At 38.4% G+C, this 23,467-nt stretch overlaps 1 protein-coding gene across 1 annotated transcript in view; it reads right to left on the bottom strand.

The window, feature by feature from the left end:
- The window catches only part of LOC121945171 (neurocalcin-delta A), an 85,026-nt gene extending 61,951 nt beyond the window's left edge, over positions 1-23,075 (bottom strand). Inside the window, exons 1-2 of the mRNA XM_042489203.1 lie at positions 22,974-23,075; positions 18,620-18,741 (exon numbers count right to left, since the gene is read on the bottom strand). The gene's annotated coding sequence lies outside the window, so the exon portion shown is untranslated. The remainder of the gene's footprint in view (positions 1-18,619; positions 18,742-22,973) is intronic.
- Positions 23,076-23,467: the final 392 nt, after the last annotated feature.

The raw sequence follows: 23,467 nt of genomic DNA, 5'->3' as shown, positions 1-23,467 counted from the left end.
AGTACACAAACTCATATTGTATTATCAAAATCATGCTTTCAAAAATGTTATGCATTAATATGAATTTCTACTATCATTGAGTTCATTTTGTTAACCAACATCAGTCTTAATTATTAAGATCAAATATTTATTATTTTTCATAATTTTAACCATTTAAATACCAAGTTTTTATCATGATGACACTATGTTTTTAGATGGACAAAAAAACACAAAAATGAATTATTTTCTACATGCAAAGTAGATTTGTATTTTTATTATCACAGCCTGGGATATGTCACTGATTTGCAGCAACATCGATTATGACAGGGAAACCTAGTGGAAAAAGCATGTATTTTCTCCATATTCTTAATATTCGATATATCTACTACCCCTAAGGCTATACATAATGTTACAGTAATCAAATATTCAGCTATGATAAGGTTGTGAGTAAAGCCCCTTTTAAAATGCAATTTTTGAGTTAAGTGTCAAAACATGATTCTTGATGTGCACCTGTACCCTAATTAGGGATTGACAGATTATCGACTGCCAAAAGTGGCTAGTAAGAGTGACTGTGTGAAACGCCTCTTCCAACTTGTACCCACCTTTAGCGGGTGCTAATGCCAAGCCCTGTTGATAAATATGGATTTATTCCATGTCACAACCTCAGTCTAAAAAAGGAAAGGAAAATAATAGTCCACAATCACATTTTCTCCACCAACTCCACCAAAGCATCTCATAAAAACAAAAAATAACCCCAGCAGCAGCTTTTACTGCTGTGAACCCCAGCTCAGAGGGTAAGGCTGTGGGAGAGAGTGAGGTCACCATACCAAACATAACCTTGGTTAAGTGTAGCCTGACCTAAGCAAGAGACCTGGAGCCTTTGGAAAACAACAAGGCAGCAGAGAGGGGTCATGCTTCTCATAAGCATCCAACTTATCTCAAGTACAGACACAGAATAAATCGCAAGATAAAGTAAGACGAGTCTGAGATTATCACCTGCTAAATGTAGGTAAACTGTTGGCAGTTGTAAAATTTTCAGGCCATCTGCCACTTTAGAGAAACACACAGCAGAAAGACACATTTTGAGATCTTAACGTATGATTTGATAGAGCTACACCACTGAAAATCTACAATTCTACAATTCTACAATTTCATTTAGCAGACGCTTTTATCCAAAGCGACGTACAACACAAGCAAGAATTTAGACTTAAGGAAAAAACCCTTAGTAAGTGCAAAAAGTGCTTCAGGTGTGATTGGTCACAGGTATTGCCCGTCTAGTAGCAGAAGAAGTGCTGCACCAAAGTAATAACCAGTAGCGATCTCAGCATCTGAGATTCAGCAATCTCAGTATCACTACTTACGATGACAATCAACATACAACATCGCACAACTTTGTCAGTGCTAGATAATCATTAAGTGCTGGGTTTTGGACCATCTGACTTACTCTACCCCAAAGGGCAAAGAGGAGAAGAGTCAGGTTAAGTGCCTAGGTGTTCTCGGAACAATTGAGTTTGCAAATTGCTATATGAAAGCAGAACTATTCGCCTTAGAACCTTATTTATTTTGACAGTGTTGGTCGATGCATCACGCTATAAGCAACTAAGGAAAATAACTAATTATTATCTCTGTTTCACCATTTTAAGATTAAAATATGTGACGTTTTGTATTTCAGGGAAGCTCTGAGATAAGTGGCTGTCATCTTAGGGAAGTTCAAAAGTTTCACTGGAAGCAAGTGACCTGAAGTGTGACTGTTTGAGGCCGAGTTGCGGTCGGCTCTTGTTTTATATGGCGGGCCTCTCAGCTGGACAAACTGCAGCTGTCCCTTAAACTTAGAGCCCTGCAGGCCTGCGTGTGTATGAGTGTGTTTGTGGGTGACAACATAGAGGGAGGGAGCATGTGTGTATCAAAGAGCAAAGGATGTCCATGTCATTTATCTCTTTTAATATTAGTAAGACAAACAGGCATGTGACAAATACACACACACATACACACACACACACACACACACACACACACATTTTTGTCCCTGATATATGAGTGCTTGAGTGTGTTAGTGTGTATGTGCGACTGTGTCTAATGGCCTGTGTTTGGGTGGATCTGGGGGCCTGGGAACTGTGTGGAAATCACATTGGGCTTCCTCTGGCTCATCTCAGAGTCATGGGAAACAACACTGACTAAAAACAACATGGATCGTGTGCGCTGCAGCTTTACCACCCGGCATTACACCGTTCAGGCTGGACGTCATACAGCTTCTGCCATACATTAAAGGAGAGGGCAGCACGTTTACGCCTAAAACGCTTAAAACTAATCCGTGGCTTTAAGTTTTGTCTTTTTTTCAGCTTATATACTGGTAGGAAATATGAACAAAATCAGTCTCAGTAATTATAGCATCATTTTACAATTTCATATCAAACTTGTCCCTGAACATGACCCAATTAAAACCATTTGTTTTGTTTTTTTGTTTTACTAGAACCAAGGATAACTAGCACTCATAATTTAAAAAAAAATATTTATTATTTATATGATTTTTGACTTTCTGAGGACTAAATTTCCTGGTTTAAATGTGAGTGTCAAGGCTGATGATGAAAATATCGATTCACTTCTTTTTCTGGGTTCACACGGGAAATTCTGCCTTTTAGTCTGCACAGAGTCAGATCTGTAACAAATAATAACAGCAGAAGCTTGGATTTATATGGCGCCTTACAATAGAACCAAGAACGCTTTAAATAGTAGAGTGAACTAAACTAAACAACATACAAAAACAAATACAAAATCGAAGAAAAAAAAACATATATGAAAAGTAAAAAACAATAACAACAACAAAAAGAAAATGACCCTTAAAAGTACTGACATTTATTTTAAGTGTCTACGTTACAAGAGGCTGCGATTAATCATTTTTTGTCTTTAAGTCGAGACATTTATACACCAACATGCTTTTTAGTCCAACCAACTGACTGACTGACCAGCAGACCAACATAACCCGTCCTGCAGTTGCTAACATGGCGAAAAAGCAGCTGTCATATGAATTCAAGTTTTCCCAGCCTGCTCGGAAACATGGCTACCGTACCACAGAGAAAAAGCCTAATTAGCAAGGAATTACTGGAATTAAGTATGGTCCTTGGGTCCTCTATATTTAGATCAGAGTAGGAGAGAGAGAGGGAGAGAGAGTTGGAAACATCCCAAGGCCCAAATTTTATTTTAGGCCAAAACAAAAATGCCTTTAAACTTACAGTAAGTACCAGCCAGATAAGTTCCATCAGCATGCTAAAAACATCCCTGTGTTGATTTTGAAGTCAACAAAATACCTTAAAAGTTAAAAAATATACAATATAGTTAGATGTTATGTGATAAACAGAAATGGTTAGAATACACAATTAAAGAGGCCAAAACTTCAAAACTACAAGACTACACTTTTTGTGACGATCAGATAATAACTCAGAGAGAGCGTGTGTGGGTGGGTGTGTGTGTGGACAAGTTTGGAAATAAAAAGAAACAAAAGAGTAATGGTCAAGAATTAAATGACTTGTGTTTGTCCAGAGAGACAAAATACAAACATAATGGAGGCCTGTTTGATAAAGACACCAGGAACAATAAATAATAGCTAAAACATGAATGTAATGTGCAATACAGAATAAATGGAGGCTGACAAAAAATACAATGGTTCATCGTTTCAAGAATGGAGGATTTCAGGTCAATTTTACCACTACACAGAGATGAGTCACTTTAATAATTACTGGCCTTCAATTCTTGGTATTCTTTTTAAATACCAAGCTACATGAACCGCATTCTTAAAGTACACTATGTTTTTCTCAATTATGACAATAAAAGTCAGTGCCATTTAAGTGTTTTTGTGTTTTGCGCATAGAGAAGGGATAGTATGAAGAAAGCTACTAGCAGCTGAGGAACAGAACATCTCCTGAGGTCCTCTCACTTTCTCTCTTCCCCACTTGCTCAAATAACACAACTCTTCAGGCAGAGCACAGCTTGATAACCACAAACTCTTCAGTCACACACTTTTTTGCACACAGCACTGGTGTTGCTGAGGTTAAAAGTGATGTAGCACAGACCACAAAATGTAGCACAAGTATAAAATAATCTAGTAGATTCAGTTGTAGTTTGAGACTATTCAAATTTTGTGTTGGGGGAGTTTTAATAATAATTTTCCTTGACCTTTCAAATGAATATAGTACAGAAACTAGAGAACCATCTTGCGCTGGAATCAGCAATACAGCGATCTGTGACTAAAAATGAATGTGGCCCAAGGGCAATGGGCCCCTTTCCTACTTTCTACACCCCGACTTCTTTCACGATTGCTTGAACCTCAACCATCTTCGAACTCAGCCTTCATTTTAATCTTGACACACGAGTGCTGGGCACAGATAATTGGCTATTCAAATATTTTTTCATTGGTTAGGTATTCATTTTTCAATTTAGGGATTCGGGTATTTGTTTGTGAAAAAATATTCTAAGAATTGCTACAAGCTGCATAATGTCACTGTCAGTGCCACTTACAATATTTGCATGTAACATCACATGCTATCATAAATTGCATTTATTAATTTTCTGATTATTACTATTGTTATATGTTATGTTATTATTACCATTATTGCTGTGCATCTGTCCCCCTCTCTCCCTCACTCTCTTTCTCTTTCCTATATGTCATTTTGAATTATATATTTTAAATTTTGAATAGTTTTTTTTTACGACATCTATTGCAAGTCTGTCTGTCCTGGAAGCGGGATCCCTCCTCAGTCGCTCTTCCTGAGGTTTCTACCATTTTTTCCCCTGGTTACAGGGTTTTTTGGGAGGATTTTTTTCTTGGTCGATGTGAGGGTCTAAGGGCAGAGGGATGTTGTATGCTGTAAAGCCCTCTGAGGCCAATTGTGATCTGTAATTATGGGCTTTATAAATAAAACTGACTTGACTTGACTTAATGTCACAAAAAGTGCTGCAGGCACTGCAAATCATTTTAAGGTACCTCATCACCATGTGATTCAATTCAATTCAGCTTTATGTTAAGTACGTAACTTAGGACGCAGTGTCATTCATGGGGTGTTAATTTGTAGGATATCATATGAACAGCTGTAAGAGGATATGTCAACCTGAATAGCAGCTAAATCCTAATGTGTCAATGGGGATGAAAAAGTAAAGGAGAGAAAGGGTTACTTCAATGCGAAACTTCTATTTGACGGGTGAGCGAAAAATATATTAAATGTTTGTTTTTGAAGGATTATAATGGCACCATAGCTGGATTATTTAGGAAGAACCCTGTGAAGGGTCCTCCGTAACAGCTCCAAGTAGAACTCTCAACATGAGGGTGTTGCTGCTGTGACTTTCCAAGAATAGTCACTCAGTGGGAAGGTTTTGCACTTTGGGAGATAGACGCGAATTTAATCATGTGATAATAACACTTTCTAGTATTGGTTCCTATGTTAGGGAGCTTCTTCACAAATATCTTAAAAAAGCTTTACTGACATCAGAGCAAACATTTCTCTTGCCATTTCAGTGACAAAATGACTCAAATTTACTTCTGCACCTTGCAACCAAACACTAAGGCAGGAGAGAAGAAGGAGAGAAACTGCTGTCTGAGAATTTGTACCAAGGATAATAGGCAATCCATCAAAAAACCTTTCGAAAACAATTTCTTCCATCCTACGATGCCTTCAAATCATACTGCATTATTTCCCCTGGTTCTGTGAGAGCTGCTTTGGCTCAAGACAATTTTAATATTCCCATGAGTGAAAGCAGAACCACTCGTGTTTATGTACATTCATGCCCTCACTCTCACTCACGCAATCATACATGTACAGACACAGCTGATTGTCCTGGGCTTGAGCATATTTCACACACCATTTGTGAAACTACACAAACAGTTCTGACCTAGAAGTTGGCCTGTCTGACGACCGTATATGGAATGCCACTTCTGGCTCAATAAGAAATTTACTCAATAACTTCGAGGTTACAGTACGGGGAAGAAAAGAGGAACGAGCTGAAACTAAACTAAAAATAGAATAGCTTGTCTACAAATCCATGATGGAGTCCAGATTTTGTTTTCTGGCAAGGTATCACATTCAATGCAATAACATCACCACAGAGCCATTTAAGCAATAGCAAGCAAATAGTACTATGAGAGAAGTATTCAGAAATTTAGCTTAACAGCTTAATATTTTGGCTTTAAGCACATTAAAAACCATCTTTAAACAAGCGTAACTGTGGGCTTTTCTCTTCTAGTGAAGATGATGTCATTTTCAGCTTCTAAAAATCTCTAAGGAAGTGGCCAGCTCCCCTGTGGAGACACATGGCCTCAGTCTCAGGGCACAGGAGAGAGGGACCGAATGGAAACAAATGTACTGAGAGACAAATGAGCAGAGGGTCTGAAGAGCTCAGGTTGTCTTTGAACAGAATGTGACAACAGGGAGACCTCAGCCTTTCCACTGATGCCATGGCAACATGTTCCATGCAGAAAAAGCAGCAAGAATCAGGTGTAAAAACTAGAACAATATTCAACTAGAAGACAACGATCGAGGATCAAACAACCTGTGTGCGTGTGTGCGCGCGCATTCATGCAAAACATCAAACACCAGCAGCAATGTCAAATGAGCAGGGAGACTGTGTAATTCAAGGGATTAACATTTCATTAGCAGCAAGCTCCTAGGCTCTATTTCTGTTCTATTCATGAGGATAAAACCTCCTTATGTATCACCAAACAGCACTGTTGCTGACAGCTGAACAAGAAAATTATGTAATACGAGGGCTTAAACATGTTTTAGCAATGAGCAACCACATTTAAGTTTAGCACCATAAAGCTGTTTTCCCAGTCTCTTCTCATTTATTGTTTTATACTTGCAATGTTTCCCTTTATGCATATTAGCACTAGGATTGCTGGAGGAAGCCTGAGATCTGAGATTTTCATTGCCAATGACTGCTTCTATTTAATTGTTTTACATGAGAAAAACTCGAAATTTCCTCTCGACATAGACATTTTCACTGTGCTATTTTAGTATGAAAAAAACACTTGTGCCTTGCCACCATCACAGGTTCTGATCACAGTGGCTCCCATTGTGGTGTGGCACAGGGATCCCAGCCATATGGAAATTAGGCATATGAGTGGTGCACTAAAATTAATTACTTCACCACTAATAAAATTACCACTTGCCACTCCTGCAGCTGCCAGCAGCTCTGACTCTTCTTGCACCTGAAGGTCATCGTTTTGGACAGATATTTCACACTATTGTGTTAAAGAGCCCAAGCTAAATAATATATTATATTGTATTGCTTTTTCCCCGAGGGAATTGAACATGGCATTGAATATTGACATTTTTCCAGGTATTTTATCAAAGTAGGACTGGGAGATAAAATTATCTCAATAGGGGATTGCGATGAAGTTTATGTCGAACACCTTGATAAACTTTGAACATTTTTTCCTGATATGAATTAGTCGCACAATGCTGTCACAAGCACAAGCCTCTTGTTTATGAGTAGATGCACACTTCCTTCTGCACGCTGATACGGTCGTAGCTCAACAGAAAGAAAATAGTTCTAACAAGAAATTGCTCACAACAAGGTCTGTGGATTATTTTGAGAAACCAGGTCATGATTTCTGTAAAACAAAAAGAAAAAAAAGAAGAGTTTTTCAAATGTATTTTTTTGGTGCTTTGAGCACCACAAGCTGAGTGCCATCTAGGTCACTTTACAGCAACACTTAGCAACTCACACAAAAAGAATCTAGACTGATAAACAGCAATACAGGTAAGAGTAAAAATATGCATTTTTGATTATGGCGTCAACTGTCCGTTTAAATTAATCTAGACTAGGTTTAGCAACAACAAAAGAGATGGCCTGATCCTTGTTTGTCACACAGGGATGACTAGTATGATGGTATTTCACCAGGCCAATGTAATATCTCTGGAATGGTTATATACTGCAATGGTGCAAGGTTTTAAAAACAACCTAAAGCACAGACAGAAACACAGAAAAACTTAACAATGTATTGCTAATCTCTTCGGACAGCAGCCCAGGCAGTGTGGGTGTCTGGACGAGACGCGCTTGCTTGCTCATTCGCTCATCTGCTCAAAAAAATTTTTAAAAACTGGGCTGCAGCTGCAATGTGTTGTCTTCCTACCATATATGCTGTGGTATACTCCCACATGTAACCCCCTCCTCTTATTCACTCTTTCTCTCGCGCTCCCCCCCTCTTGCAGCAGACCGGCTGTCACGGTTTCCAGCCCACTCATTACCGCTCCTCTCTCATATAACTGTCGCTCCAAGAAGCTTTCATCCTACCTCTCCTCTACCGCACACTGGGTGGCAAACTGGAACATTACATAAAGACAATGTGGGCCCAACTTATGTGTGTGTTTGGGCGGACATGTGTCCATTTACTTGTGTGTATTTACCTGCAGCTATAATTAAAATGCTTTGTGAATGTAATATGTTAATTATGGTCATATGTGTGGATTAAATAAAACAAACTGTATAAACAAGACAAACAATAAGAAACTAGTTTTGTGTTTGGTAACAACCCACAAACAATGAAGTATCCAGTAGCCAATATATTGTTTTCTGGGAAAATTTCATTAGTTCTGTTTTCCTGCAGAGAGCTCATAGAAGATTTACCAAATTCATCAAATTTCAGCCAAATCATCATCCCGATTAGTGTTCTCATTTTTGGTAAAGCACTACTTTTTACACCAATGTCTCTCCATATTATTTGCGTTTAATGCTGCTCAGTCTGTACCTTTTTAATAAAGAGTGTGGTTTCTTTCTGCAACTTATTATTATGCTTTCATGCTTGCTAGAATCACTGACTCATCCTAGATACATCAAATGTCTTCAGTGAATGTTTACTGATCACTTTACCAAGTTTATCTCAGGGGGTTAAAATAACAGGCATTCTAGGTCCAAAAAATCCCTCTGAAGTCTACTGTGTACACAGGTCTTCACACTTGTGACAGGCGTTCCAGCCACCGCAGTATTCTTACATAGTGGGAAAGCCCTGTGCTAATTCAGGGCATGCCCGCGGACTCCTGGACAGCCGGGGTGTGAAGCCAAAGCCTGTCAGTGAAGCTTAGCAACTCCTCTCTGCTCTCCCAACACAACCTGCGGCTATTGATGCCACAACTTCTGACAATCTGTCCGGCCTTGGAGGTGGGGTGTTACTGTGTAAGTGGTGAGGTAATGGAGTGTGTACTTTAAGGGTGTTAGACTGCACACAATTTTTAGCACTTCAGATTAAGAATGCATACTTGGAAGTTTGCCTGTTATCTTGCTTTTTAACCATTAGCTGTCTGCCTGTAGTGTATGTCTTCGTGTTTATATTTGTAGTTATTTCTACATGTACTGCATGCATTCTGTTTCTTCTTCACTGTTTATTCGTCTTGCTCAGTCTATGTATGGCATGGAGAGTAGGCCTCAGAGTGGAAATTTAGCAGCTGTTGTAAACGATTACACACACATCCAATGTTAGCAACAGCAACAAGTGAAAACAACTACTGTTGCTGTTTATTCTGATCATTTACTATGGAGAAAAATACTAGAGTGAAAGTTATAGAAGCAGATCGTTTCATTTGTAGTCATTTCATTTCTAATACAGCCTAATTGGACATCAACAGCAAACATGCATTATGAAAGTCTTTCATTCAATCTTTTGTTTTATATTAATCTTTTACTGTGAAATCCTCACTGTACAATGCTGTCTATATGTTTAGAACCACATATGGAGCAAGCAGAATGACATACAGACAGAGAGAGACCACTATGAAATGTCACAGCTGCTGTCCATTAAGGCAGTTCAGAAATGGATGCAGCATGTTGCCCACTGGGGTTGATATTCCACACTGACTTGAAGCACCTGGGTGATGTTGACAGAGGTGTCTACCAAAAAGGCTACAGTAAGCCTATCTGCGTTTGAGAATGGGGTCATTTACTTTGCCTCTGATGAATCTTTGGGATACTGGGGCCGGTTTTACAAAAAGGGTTTGCAAGAACTGCTTGTACGCAGGCGAAAAATTGGTGCTACAATTCAATTTTACAAATGATTGTTGCTGACAAAGTACAGATAAATGTGGCACAGTCTTCCCACATGCATGGGTTGCAAATATAATGTTTTTTTATTAAGTTAAACCAATAATGTTAGAGAAAACTAGCTCATGTTGAAAATTACAGTGTGCGTGCTGCAAATTTGGTAATCTGGCCCAATATGTGACTTCTATGTAAGATCTTTAGATCCAAATTCTTAAGCTGAATTCCAAAAAGCCACATTAAAGATTACCGAGTAAATTCACAAAAAGATTGAATGTCTTTTGCGGCTGCTAAACCTGCATTTTTAACAAAATTCTGAGAGCACCCACAAAGGGTGAAATAGACTTTAGCTACCAAGCAAACAGTGTCTTTGTAATCTTGTGTGATTTGCATGTATTTATATGAGGTTATATGCAAACATTTGGTGCCTTTACTATTCAAATGAGCCTCATTATAAGAACAGTCAAATTCACATAAATCAGCACTAATAGCCACATGCGGTTACAGTGAAGTTATTAGTATCTTCAGTGAGGTGGTGGTAACTGAAGCTCAAATCACGCCATCTTTCTTTACAGTTGAATGTTTGAAATCACCAACAGCACAAACTCTAGTTCACAATCTGAAATTTACAGTTACCTTTTCCTTTCTGCCAGTGTTCTGTCTACCGTCTTCTTCCTGCAAAGGCAACATTTATATTTTGCCATGTGAATAATTGCAATCGGACACAAAAAAGAGCAAATCAAAACTTTAAGGAGGCTGTCATTGGCACAAAATATTTTGGAGCTTGAGATGGGCAGGTAGCAAGTGAAGCGCAATTTTTTTGTTTGCTTGCGCCAAAGTTTCATTTGACCTGCAATAACAGTTTCTTTTTTTATGCCACTTGGAGACAACAGGGACAAGCTGTAAACACAGCAGAGACACGTTATGGTGATTTGGCAAACTTGTTAACAAACAGTTGCCTATTTACAGGAGTCGTGATTGTTTTCAAGTTCATTAATTTTTCTTCTACCTCAGCTTTGCTTTTCTTCTAACTTCTGAGATATATATCCACACCTTATCTGCCAAATGTTCCACTAAATTTACACTTCTTCATTACTTCATCACCGCTAGCAGCCCATTTCACATACCAATACTTAAATAAAAAGAAAGACAGAAATTAAGACTACAGCAACTCAAAGGCAATGTCTTACCTGGGTGTTAAAATAATCTCAACTCAGAAGTCCACTAACATTAGTCTTTGCTCTGAACTTTAAACTGCATTCTATCAGTCTTCATCAGTGAATGGAACGGGCCCATTAAGTGATGAAGACAGTGTAATGTGTTTGAAAGTTGAAAGTAGACCTTTGATTTGAGATTTTTCACAGACACTGTTCAAAGTAAAGTAGAACTTCTATGCTGAAACAGACTGTCTGTACTGAGTGAAACTTTTACCGTCCAGATGTTTTACACCACAAACCAAATAAACACTTGACATTGTATCACTCATTCCCGTGGGATTCAGCGTGACGTGTGTGCTATTTTTGGAATACTTGGAATCTTTTGGAATTAAAAATAAATGTCTGTGGGTCTGAACAATGCATGACAATTTGTTTGTAATGATGACACCGAATCATTTTTCAGGCTCGCAGTGGTGTTCAGTTTAAATCAAACCTTGACTGATTTATGTACAATGTGTGGCTATAAACAGCCAAATGCACAACAGACGCCACTGAAATCCACAATGTGTGAGCGAACAGAAATTTGGCTCATATTAGCATCAGGCCCTGAAGCCCATCACCAGATTGTTAGACACTGGCAGTTGGTCTCTGTCTTTCTATCTGACCTTAATTGAGGGAAGTCATGCCAGACAGACAGATACACAGATAGACACACAGAGCAGAGTTATAATAACCAGCTGGTGCGTTCGGATGACATTTGAATGAGAGGCTGCAGAGGGATGTGGTTTCCGAGGCATACCAACAGAGGGGTGCGGTAAAGGATGCTGCACTGATCAAGAGCACATTCTAAAAATAAATATGATCAAATGCAAAAAGACGCTAGTGTAAAACTGTGAGATCAACGTCCATGTGGATCTAAACTCTCAACAGAGCCACAATTCTCCACAATTCCACATAACCTAGAGCTGTTAGAAGGCTTAACTTCACTGTGCAGGCAGTTAAATTAACACTCACTTTTGGCTGTTGCTGCCAACAGGGTACGGCTATAAACTGCTGACATGTCACAAAGACATACAGTGACAACACTGGCACTCAGTGACTAGCTTTAATTTCTCCCTGTGGTGCACTTCAAAAAAAATTACAACATGGCTATATAATCAGTTTACAATTACATAAATATACATTTGTTTAAGAGAGCAATCCTGCTGCAATTAAAACATTCTTTCACTAAAAAGATTACTTATTGCCTGTTTTGATAGCAGGGATGGAGGAAAAAAACTGATACACCATAGTATCGTGATATTTTGGTGCAGCATTTTTGTGAGATATTTTGTCACTATTTATCTATTTATTAAGCTATGTATTTCTTTATCTATTCCTTTATTTAATTAATCAATTAATCAAGATTACTTCTCGCCTTTTTTGGATGGCAGCGGTTCAGGAAAAAAATTAATACACCACAGTATCGTGATGTTTTTGTGTGGCAATGTCATATCATTATACAGACCAAAGTAACAAATTTATCATTCTTCTTATTATTATTATTTATTGATATATCATATCATTACAAATTACACTATTCATAGCCTAGCAGAATAACACAATCAATTGTTCAATAAAAATGACTGAAGTGAGTTAAACCAACACCTTTAAAATCGTAATAATATAATAAAAGTGTTGTGACTTTAGTGTTGTAGGGCCTGAATTTGGTGATTCCCACTCCTAACTGATACCTGGATGTGTGACGGGAGAGGAGGACAGAGAGGGGATGATATGGAGCAAAAGGCAGCAGGATGGAATCAAGCCTGGATGACCTCACCTCATGATTGGACTCCATACGACAATGATGGAAATACATTGTATAAGTCACCGGAGCCTGTGTGCCGCAGACTGCAGAGATTTGACTAAAGTCTGTCATCACTCTCAATGTCAGCCATTGTTCTGATCTAACACATCAGACAGACTGGCAGCTGTGATGACTCACAGGTCAGAGAATAGCATCTGACCAGTCACAGGGCCAGGTGTCATCAGTCTGTCCTCTATGGACTGCAGGAACAGTGTGTCCCTCTGTTGTAACATAAAACAAGATACATGCACAATGATTAAATGGCATTAAGCTAGATTATAAAAACCTTAATGAAACAATCTGACAGAGATAGGGATATTTATGATTTCAGCAACCTGGAATCTTGCTTTTTAATGTGCATATTACTTCACAAAAAATGCACATGTAGATAGGCCAGAGAGGAGGATGGATGAAAAAAGTACAGAGGTGTAAATTAACAACAAAAAAACACTTAAAACTTGGTTTGATGTGCAAACTGGAACTTCATTTAAGTTATCAAGTGTCTCTAAATTGCCTACTAACATATTTTTCATAATAATTATGATGTGAAAATGAGTATGCAGTGTGTTCCAACAGCATAACGTGGATTTTGTATATGAGTGAAATGCCCCGCATGTATACTAGATTAGCAAAATTTCTGAGTATGACAAATGGGTGTACCAGACAAACTCAACTTCCCCAAAATGCACTAAGGCTACTCAGTCTGTCAAATGACGGACTGCAAGGCAGGGGAATTAAATAATTGGATGATGGACAAAATAATTGTGAAAGAAAGAAGTGGAGGTAATGCGTAATGTAATAGACATATTGTTCAGTGTGAACACTCTGCTGGTAATGGCATACTTAATCCCTAATTAAATAGGCAGTATACAGTATATGAATGTGCAATTTCAGACACACTCTAGTTACTGTGCACAGTCAGAAAAAAATCCCTAAGTGATATCACTCGGGTGGTTTGACTCGTTGGCACTATTTCAGACTGAGTACACTGATCTCTTTTTTTTTAGAAAGCAAGTTTTGAAACATCATTGGCTTCGACACTCTGAAAGAATTAAAGAAGGAGCAACTTTTTGTTGGTGATCACTCATCACACTTAAATCTTTTTTTTTTTTTGCTTTGCTTCATTACAATTTTAGCTACTTTTACATTGTGGTTTTATCAATTTTACTTAAAGCTGAAATTTGTATTTTTTTTTTTTTTTTAAAAAGGTATATTCTTTGTATTAGCAAATCCACATCGCAGAAGACAAAAAAGTAAGTCAAGACCTAAGTTGACACTAGTGTTTCTGGACTCATCAGGGACAGTTCACAAAATCATTAATCACCAAAAAATAGAAAGTACATGCTTTGAGCCAGATTTAGCCACTATCTAGATTGGGCAGGTAGATAATGTAAATAAAGAAATATACTGTAGTTGTGTCTAGTCTATGTGGTTGGATGAAGACATAACTGTACTCTGATACAGCAGATTAACAGCAATGATGAAGTGACACAGCAACACAAGTGACAAACTGAAACCTGGACTGACACTGCTTTTCAAGCGCTGCATTCAGATAACTAACTTCAGATAACTAAAAAACAACAAAAAAACATGAGAATAAGGCAATTTGCAACTTGGCAGGAAATGTCTTGCAAATTGCATGAAATCTGTAAATTTAGAAATCATATATATATAATCATTTTATCATTTTACAGAATTATTGTAATTTTTAAGCATTTTTTTCAAGTCGTTCCCTTTTTCTTATTTTTTTTACTTTCCTAATTTTTTGGTTTGTTTGAGTTTTGTATGTATGCGTGCTTATTTTTTTTAAACGTCATTATTATTATTAATAATTCTTAATTTTATTTTTTTCTTTTCTTTCCTTTTTTTTAAAAAATAATTTCTTGCAAATTTCTGGGTCATTTCCTCTCAAGTTGCTCATTGCCTTCTTCCCGTGTTTTTGAATTCAGCCAATTTGCCCAGGTTTAAAAGGGTTAAGGGTGACAACCACAGACTATAAAAAAGCCTAGACTGACTGTACTGACAGTGTTGACAGTAGTAGCAGTGACGGTGGTACCCTACCATCAAAGGACATCTTAACACTTAGATTTGGGTTTACTGTGAGCTCCTGCGGCCCCAAATCCAAATCTGAGGAATAGGTGGACCGGAGCTGGGTGATCATTTTTAAATATATTAAATTGACTGGCAGCACTTTATAAGTGAGCCGCACAACAACGCAAACACTAACCTCACAAATGATCCGCCCATGAATGGATGAAGTGAGGGGGTGTAGTGTGCCAGGCCTTCTCCTGAAGGCAGTGGGCAGCACATCATGTTCCCTTGTTCAAGCTGTCACCGCCGTGTTTGTGGGAAGCGTGAGGCTGACAGTTGATGATTCCTGTTTGATCTCCGCCACTAAGCCACTCGTGTCGAGCAGAGCAGAGACACGAGGGAACAACTGCTGCGCTCTGTGCAATGGTGGTGGGTGGGATGCTGTGATATTTACCTGTACACTAGCACTTCCAGGATTTTTCATGTAGGACATGTCTTGACATTTTTAGATTTTAAGTAGCCTAATTTTCTTCTTCACATGACATCATGGAAATATAACTTCAGCATTTGTTTATAAGTTTGACAAATATGGAGCATCCTGGTAGCTTTGCTGTCTGAAGGCACATACCGTGTGACCGTGACATCCTGAGGTTCATATCAGGTATGTGTTACATGTTGTCCCCCTCAAGTTCGCTCAATCTCCAGTCTTAACATTTAAATTTAACATACCAATAGGCAGGCATGCTATGTTAAAAAAACAGAAGGACATTTGCCCATCATTTGATTTGTTTGGCATTCTCATAAATAAGAGTGGGCTCAGTTAACTGTAGCTGTAGCTGTCCTTGGTTTCAATAAGGAATGCCAACAATTCTAACTATCCATCGTGGGAAAACTGAACGTAGTAACTGTTTCCCACACTATCCGTGTTTGATAAGGAAGAAGAACACCAAACAATCCACCAAAAGTGATGGTAAGCTGTCAGTTCTGGCTGAATTTCCACACATTCACTGTACCAATACAGGAACATGTCTACTGCACTCATCCTGCTCAATAATGCCTGTCTTTGCCTGTCACTACACACTTCACAATAACTTCAAGAGTCAAGATTCAATCCAGATTCAAGGATGGGTTTGGTGGGGTCCCACATAACAAAACAAACAATCGAAAAGAATTGTCCATTACACAGTAACCACCATCACCCTTAGACTCTTTTCTGAAGTTAAATGGTGCAGATTTCAGCAGGAGGTTGTAGCACCAAAAACTGCAGTTTATTGTATGGCTTCTTGAGGCTGGCTCCAAAACAGGGTCAAGCCCCATAGATCCCCCATGTCAAAATGTCCAAATTCTTAGCAGAAATAAACATGTTCAAGCCTGGTAGCTCATTCCAACATTCATTATGTGATCCAAAGGTACACATAATTAAGGGCAGGGTTGCTTGACTGACAGGGTGTCTGCTGATAGTGTCCTCAGTCTCAGTCACATCCACCCATCGCTCCTCCACAGCTCCAACCTCTCTTCTAAATACGTTCACTTCTGACTTCAAAAACACCAAAATGACGACAGCAGAAATGCCAAACTCAAGGCTTCATAACGGCAGTCCAAATCAACAGATGTCGTCACGGTAGCTACAGCCTTTGCTCCTGACTTATGATTTTCGATATTGTACTTTTCTTAAGACGCTTCCTGTCTTGTGTCAGTTATTCTAAATATGAGGATAATCATGATCCCAGCATGAGAAACATTGGATCATAACTTCACTTTTTTTGAGCTGTCCTAACTTAACAATTAATTAATCAAAGTTTAAATAGTTATTTGTGGCTACTTATACTTTTTGGTGGTAGTGCCCTGATGCCGCTCACCCCCTGCCAATTCCTGCAGTTCCTGCTGGGGGATCCCAAGGCATCCCCAGATGGGATGTATGATCACTTTAGTGTGTTGTGTCTGCTGTGGGATCCTCCAGAGGGAATACCTCCACAGAGAGGCATCCTAATCAAATACCTAAACCTGGCTCCTTTGAATCCTAAGAAGCAGCCGTGCTTCTTCTATGAGGTCTTCCAGATGTTGGAGCCTCTCACCTGATCACAAGTACATCATTTCAGTTGCTTGTTTCCACAATCTCATGCTCTCGGTTACAATTCAAAGCTGATGATTAACTATAGGAAAACTGATCATAGGCAAAACACCTGACCATGTGTGAGTCAAGAATTGTCGTGGACCAATAGCAGACAGAGCAACCTGGTTTGGAGGAGGGAGACTGGGCCCCTTCCTGGCAGCAGGCCAACAATAAAGATGAGTGTCATGACACTATGATGTAACACTGCTACACTATAGTCTTTGCACAGAGCTTAATTAATGTTTAGCCTATGCTACATCCTAGTATGAGTTGAAAAAAAGTTGAGCAGCATAATATATTCAATGTTAATTAAAAGTATCTTCATTTAATGTAGCGCTGTATCATATTGTACCTCACAAGCTCTTCTCTCCAAATACTGAATATCCTGATTCAGAACTATTAAGTAAATGAGATCCAAATGTGGATCTGATGTGAATCAAAGTTTAACTGAGAGATTCTTTGATTAATATCAGTTGATCAGCAGATCGTTTCTCTTGAGAAAAGTTACCAGTTGTCCCTGCTGAACTGTAAAATAAGTCCACTCACAGTAGAGTACAGTGGTGTTATGGAGTCATGTGTCTTCCAGTTGGCTAATTGTCAACTATTAAATAAAAAAAAAACTAATTTGATAATCATTTAAACAGAAAAAAGGTCAAACATCTCTGATTGCAGCTTCTTAAATGTGAATATTTTCTGGTTTTTGACAATAAACTGAATATTTTCGGGCTGTGGACAAAACAAGACATCTGGGGACAACCCCAGCATAACATAGCAAAAATTTAAACTGAAAAGGTGGTGCGTTAAACACTGTTATGTTATGCAAGCCCACGTCCTACTACATTGCCAAAGCAAATGTGAAATAAATGCAAAAAATGTACACACAGTAAGATCAATTAGACATTTCTATTCATAGGGTCGCTGCTGATGGTTAACACCTCTGACAAACCCACTCACACCATTTCGAGGAAAACATGTTATTTAACCCAGAAACCTACATGGGGCATACAGTTTTCAGACTGAATGTGCCCCACGCATCACACACCTGTAGGAAATTCATGTACATAGCACATCTTTGGTCTGTGGCCAGAAACAGGTCCCTGCCACGCTCTGAGACCACAGCGCCTACGGAAGCTTTTACCACCAAATGCAGTCTATCACGCTAAGTGGGCGATGACAGAGGGCAATGTGTTGAAACGAAGCACAGCCACGATCGATGTAATTGTTGACACAAAAGTAATCACAGCTGCTCTAATTAAGATACATTCACAGCAGTGAAATCAATCTTTTACAATGGCTGTGCTTGGGGATGCCCCTGAGAATCTGTAATGTATGCAGCTGTTGTGTAATGTCAATGTCTAACACTCATGTCATATGTGCACACTCCTGCACTTATGTGCAATATCTGATAACTACAGACAAGCTATAAAACATGCAGGGGACAACTTATTCAGCTACTGTAGTTGTGTCACTTACCAGGTGGAGCGTGTGGACGCCTGCAGCCCAGATAAGTGGTTTCACTCTGCTGGGTCACCCCGTCTACTTTTTGGGTTAAAGTGCCCTTCCTTATCCACCAATGACCTGAAGCTTAGCAGCACCTGAGGAAAGACATTTTTGACTTCAGTTGGTAGATTTGATGTTACACTGACATTCATTTGACCAGTAAAAATAATTCTTGCACTTACTGTATTTGACACAGATATGTTCTATAGTGTGTATGTTTATATCCATAAATTTGTGTCCATAAACATGTTAATGAGCAGGTCTGTGGGTGGTTGTTTGTCACTGACTGTGGTCCAGATGTGTGGCCTAAGAGGTTTAAGCTCAGACTTCACAGCTCTTACACAGGGTCAGAGGAAACACTGACTAAGGGCAGAGCTTGAATTGTGTTACTGTACTGATGACTCTTATCAGAGCCTCAATTTATTTGCTTTATTAAAGCTGCTGAGATGCTTGCTGACTACTCTACTTCGCGTTCCCTGAGCTTACTTAGTAGGACTGGCAAAAGAATTACAAACAAGAGAAATATATCACAAGGTAAATTTTTTTAAATATCAGAAATTTCAAAGCTAGTCATGCACTGCAAGGTTAGTTCCCCAACTGGATTTGAAATAAACACCTCAACCTGTAGTGGAGGAAGAGAATGGCCTATACATACAAGGAAAACTAGGGATATTACACATGTTAATCAATTCTAAGTACAGTTTAAGGCTCATACACATATTATACACACACACACACACACACACACATATATACATACATATAAAATAATTTAGCTGCTTTCCTTACACAGAGAGGACGGTCTGCTTACTTTTCTGATCACTACATCCCTGCATAACTCAAGTTGTGTTCAGACAATATTAATATTTAGTTATTTGTGATGCCAAAGTATGTATTTATGCAAATCAAAGACACTGACACATTTTTCTTCAAACTAATTTAATTGCAGATGTCTAATATGCCTTATTTTTAAGGCACTTGGGGCAGAGCTATGCAGAGTGTGCTTTCAGTCACACACCCGCGTTCTGCCTTGCTTTAGACAACATTAAACTTATCCACACACTTTCACACTAAACAATGGCTGCAATGGCTGCCTGCTCCAAACACCATGAAAGACACTACTTGTATGTTGAATTTATTTATTTTAAGAAATTCTGAATGTTTTATTTTAGAAAACAGAATAGGGGAAATAGTTTGGAAACACAAATATTTTCCTATATTCTCTTTCCTTTATTCTATACTTACTCAGACCTGTAATTTATTAACATACTATTCCACACTGTGTAGGAACCTTAAATCTTGTAATTTTAGGCTAACTTCCGAAGACTGACCAGAAGCCAGTGCTTTCACAGAAAATATGAAGCCACAGAACCAACCACTTTTTTTTTTATTAAATGCATTAATTTAAAAGCAGAAAACAGCCAAGTATCATTAAGAAGGGATGGCTATTGACATTTTAATTCTACCAATGATGATACTGCTTGACGATACAGATACCTGTGGATACTCTTATTAATACTGCTGCTGTCTGATTACCATTGACAATGAAGTTATATAGGAACATAAATTAGAAGTGCTTAAAACTGATGGCAGCTGTGTCCTGAGTTAAATTTTCTATAATAATTATGATTATTTATAATTATTTTTATATGACAAGTGCTACCTTAATTTTCCACGAGGTTGTCGGTGTTACACTTCTAACACACAACTACCTTTTTGTGTATATCGCATTTAGAAGCATTTTAATTGAATTTAGTAAAGTGACTGAAGAGCACATAATGCAAACATGGAGTTACACAACGTCAAACATAATCACCTGACACCAGCAGCTTCATCATCATTAGGGAATGATTAGGAATTTGAAAATTGCCAGCTATGTTAGAATAAATTAATGTTACATAAATAATGATAGCAGCACCGTCTGTCCAGGATATATTTTTGTTCCGACAAGTCGGGGAGTTGTACCAATTTAGTGCTGTTTTTGGAATACAAATCTCTATGATTCAATCTCACCTCAGTCTGACTAACAGGTTCGCTTAAGTGATTAAAGAAGCTTTATTTCCATCATAATCCCTGTGGTAAAATTTAACCGAATCTACCATTAAGCCCTGCCTCCTCCGCCTGTTGACGCTGACTACAGCTGTCAGGAATGCCACACTGCCTGATGATGTGTGACCTGCCCCAGATGTCGGCTCATCTGGTTCCTTTTACATGTAATAAACTGAAGAGATAGGGTGAGAAATCTACTTTGCACATCCATCAGGGAGGTGCTACCACTGCTTTCTTGTTATGATCTCCACCAGCAAACACCTCCTTATTACTGCGACCAGATGTTTTACAGATATAAAACATGTAATCACACTGACAGAGAGTTTCAGAGAGTGCTGAAAAACTGTTTCTGGCTGTTGAGGGAAATTGATTAGCGTAACCCAGTAGTGTTAAACCACACTGTGGATATTGGTGTAGGCAGTGTTCTAAGTAAACAAGTCTCCTACCCATAAAAGAGATAATAATGGTGAGCAATATTCCCCCTAGCTCCAGCAGTAGACTGACTGTACCTTCCACCTAACAGATATGTTAGTTACATGCATTTCAGTTGTTTTGTATAAACATCTAGTCATTGTTGACTGACAAAAGACGAACCTCCAACTGCGTTTTCAACTTATTTACAGCTCACATCTTTCAGGTGAAAACAGACAAATATTTTGCCATTTCAGCATCTCAAGAGTGAAGATTGAGGTTGTTCATGTCTAACATTATAATACACTGAGTATTTTTATTATTTGAGGCCCAAAGAAATTATCAGGAGCATTTTTAAATATTTCTGGATGTTTTACAGGCCAAATGATTAATAAATTATTTGATATATTATTTAGCGGATGTGAGAATTTAAATAAAAACACTCTACTTAAGGAGGTTTTGCCTTCATCGCATCCTCATGTAGCCCTAATATGTGACACCAGGTGTTCCTTATAGCCAAAACAATATGTAGTATGTGAGTAATTATGTGAGTAAGACAAATAATAGGCAAGACTTTTCACAGTTGCTCCCTGGTGGGCTAACTATGCAATGATGAAACAGTTTCTAAATTACTTCAGATCTAGCTTGGCATTTCCATAGTGCAATTTCTTACTTAGTAACAGATACCAATACACTCACAAAGACCTGAAGATGGCCAATATCTCAGTCTGGCTGGTTTATCGGTCTCGCTCTTCTGTCTAATATACACAATATTTAATCAAAGAAGCTGATATCGTTGCATAACATTTGTTGAATTCCTATAAAACTGGGTAAACAGAGTTCAGGTTTGTTTATTCTAGATTTCAGTCTATACTCTAACTCTGAGACAGCAGCTGTCAGCTGTGTCTTGGCCATAAGTGAGAAATCGCTGTGATACAGACTTACAAAATCTCTGACGGGTGTATTTACTCAAACTACACTTCAGTTTGCATGAGGTTAAGAAAATTGTTTCATGGTCCTGTTTGGCTGCAGCAAAATGAGGAAATGGCTGACGTTAATCCCATTATTACTGCATTGCTTACAGTTATAACATGAAATATAGATGACTAGTTTCGTTTTTACAGTACAGCTGTTATCTCCTCAGTGCAGAGCTGTGATTCTGATAAACATGTAGCAACAAAGTATTAACGTTACATCTTTTCAGCCATGGCTCTGTGTGGTGTAGTAGGGTTCCTAACAAACACTTTGGTAATTCCTGCTTTACACATTCAAAAAAAAAACAAAAAACACGAACACCTCAAATACAATCTCAACCCCTCTGCACATTTTGCCCCAGGCACAGGAAACGGTTTGTGTGCTTAAGAGGTTTTGTTGTTTTAGTTTGTATCCGCCCAGACCAAAACCTACGGAAATATTCAAAGTATTTGTAAACACATAAAAATGAGAGCATAAAACACACTGACAAAAGTGGCACATATAATAACAGTTGGAACATTAAACATTGTTGTATCAACACGGAGCTGAAGACAGAACTGTTTCTATACTACAAAGCTCAACTAGCATAGCGAGCTAAAATGCTACAGTTTTAGGATGCGACAAAGCAAACCCTCACACGGTGAAATGTGAGCTGCTTCACATAAACTACGAAAAGTAATGCAAGCCAGCTAAACGTTATATAAAGGCTAGTACATGTGGAAGTATTTTTTAAATGAGACTGCTTCATTTTAACCAAGTAAAGAAGATGCACTGACGTACATTTTGCCAGAGTTTACCACAACGTAACATAGCTGTATATTGATAAGGTTCTGTGAGAGAAAACAAGCTAATAAAAGCTAGAAATACCGTAAATGGCTAACAGGAGACGTACCACTAAGGTTAGAAATGTCCCCAGAGGTGGTTTCTTCATCTGCCGGTAACTCGGTAAACTGCAGAGCAACACTCAGGAACACATGGATCCCCAACAAGTGTCACAGTGTGGATAGTTAGGTCGAAGATAGCATAAAAGTAAGATGTGCTGTGTGAGAGGAAAACTGGCTCAGCTTCCGGTCTGCTAAAGTCTTTGTTATAACGCATGCGCCGTCGGAGATTACATAAAGTTAGCCATTAAACATTTTATAAATCATGACACGAATGGTGTTTTTTTATGTATTTATTTATTTTTTACAAAAAAGAGAGAATTCATCCACCCTGCTGATAGCAGTATTTGAAATCCACATCTGCATACATGTGCTGTGTCCGGAAAAAAGATCAGAGTGAGAGTTCTGTTTTATTTCTGATCTCTAGCCACCCCACTTGAATCACATTATAATATAGTTTACATGGCGCTACCGCTATCTAGTGGACTGTCAGGGAATGTGGGGC

The sequence above is a fragment of the Plectropomus leopardus genome, chromosome 7, assembly GCF_008729295.1.
Source record: "Plectropomus leopardus isolate mb chromosome 7, YSFRI_Pleo_2.0, whole genome shotgun sequence".
NCBI lineage: Eukaryota > Metazoa > Chordata > Actinopteri > Perciformes > Serranidae > Plectropomus > Plectropomus leopardus.
This window is presented reverse-complemented; position numbering and strand designations above follow the sequence as displayed.